This window comes from Echinops telfairi, unplaced genomic scaffold (genome assembly GCF_000313985.2).
Source record: "Echinops telfairi isolate 266 unplaced genomic scaffold, ASM31398v2 ScPeMD7_23;HRSCAF=83, whole genome shotgun sequence".
Classification (NCBI taxonomy): Eukaryota; Metazoa; Chordata; class Mammalia; order Afrosoricida; family Tenrecidae; genus Echinops; species Echinops telfairi.
The window spans coordinates 6,901,980-6,903,964 of record NW_022103920.1 but is presented as its reverse complement, the minus strand read 5'-3'; positions in this window follow the sequence as shown (position 1 = coordinate 6,903,964).

The following is a 1,985-nucleotide window of genomic DNA, read 5'->3' as shown; positions in this document are numbered from 1 at the left end:
GTCCGTATCAATCCTCTTCCTCCAGGGCCGGGGCTGGAGGGCTTTGCCAAGGAGCCCGTTTGGGGTGGGCAGGTGGGCGGCAGGCTGCTGCGGCCGAGCAGTGCTTCATGGCAGGGACCCCTGGGGGGTGGTGTGTGAAAGGCTGTGGGTCTGGGTCCCACCCATCCACTCCCATTTGGGCCACTGCTTTGTCCTTGGACCATGTGCTAGAAGGGTGTGCGGGGGAGGGGCAGCACTGCTACTGAGGGAGGGTGAACTGAGACCATCTGCCCATCCATCACCTTGACATCAGCTCATCACCCCCCCAGAGGCTGTAGGAGGGGACAACTGTCTGAGCACATGACATAAGCCACCATCCTGGTGTGTGACGGGAACAGGCGTGTGCTAGCTCTGGGCAGAGGGGGTTTTTCTTCAGGATAGGTAAAGCAGCAGAGGTGGGGCAACTACATTTTGAGGGTTACAGGAGGGTTTGGCAGTGGGGCCATGCCCCTGCAGAACTGTCACAGCCCACGGGGAATCCAGAGGGACACAGGGCAACAACTGTATCCCCTCCCCTCGTCTCACAAGTCGGACATCTGGGTGTCCCTCTGTCTACTCACATGCTCACAGACAGAACCAGTCCACACGTGAACACCTCAGAATAGAGGCACTTTCAAGCCCCTTCCCGGCACCCACCAGGAATGGCAGGCTTGACAATGGCCAAGACCCCAAACAACTCCTCCTACAATGACATCGTCCCTGCCGCGGTGCTCACTCCTGCTGGGGAGAGGAGGATGGGTAGGGGCTGGGGAGAAGGAACAGGCCAGTCCCGCTCAGTGGGCTGAGCATGGACTTCAGAATGGAAGGGTGGCTGTGGTTTCTGCTCAGAGGTCTGTCTGGAGAGGCTGCGGCTGGCTAGGATGGGCGTCTAGGAAGCCACCCGATAAGGCAAACGGAAGGTCACCTAGAGCCATGATTCCATGCTGTGTGAGAAGGTGAGACACGGCTGCCACCTGGCTGCCAGGCAGGACCTGTGACCGGGGTCTCCCAGGCTGGTGTGTGTGGGGGGGTGGGGGGTGGAGGGGGGACTCTGGCTCCGGTGGCCAAGGAAGGCTTGACCCTCACAGTCCCACTGACTATTTTCCCGGAGAGTCCACCGCGGGACAGACGCATTACTCCGGGCACCAAGAGGAGAGAGTCGGGTTGGCGGTCAACCTCCTTCACCGTCTAGATCCCCCCAGGCGGGGACACTCGCTTCAGGGTGGGCACCCCCTTCTTTGTAAGGTCAGGAGGGCTCACTGTGGGGTAGGGGTGGGGTTTTCCAGCGTTATTTCACAGCTAAGAGATAAGGTAGCAGCTTCAAGGCTGAGTGGGATGAAGTCGGGGTTCCCCGCACACATTCCTTTCACAGTAGGTCATTCTGGGAGGCCTCCGACTGAGTGGAGGGGCCCCCAAAGTCCCCTCCCCACCCCCGCCGCGCCGCCAGTGGACACCTCCCTCTTCTCTCGTTAGCGAAGAAAGACAAGTAGAGCCAACCCCACCCGGACCCCGGGCGTGCCCCAAGCCTGAGAAAAGGTGCAGAATGCATCTGGGCTGGCAGAGGGTGAGGGGCACATTTCGTAGGAAACGGTCACTGTCAATGGGTATGTTTCCCAAAGTGCTGCGGGCGACCCCCTGCTCCCGGAGACCCTCACAGTGGCCCTCCATTCAGAGCCCCCCCTACACAAAACCAGCCGTGCCTGGGGCAGCCGGTCGGGTCCATGACCTCTTGCGGTCCTGTGACGTGGCCAGGCTGCCTTCTCCCTGCTATGGGTGGCCTGGGGGGGGGCGGTCCCGATGGGCTGGCTGCATCTTGTCCCAACACCCCAGCGGGGAAGGAAGCAGGGCGAGGCCTCAGACGGGGCGTGACCGTGACCGTCCCCCACCCCCACAGAACTCACTCAAGCCACGCCCACGGCCCCATGCTCCGCCCTCCGCCTCAGGCCTGGCGTCCGGCCCACACCCTT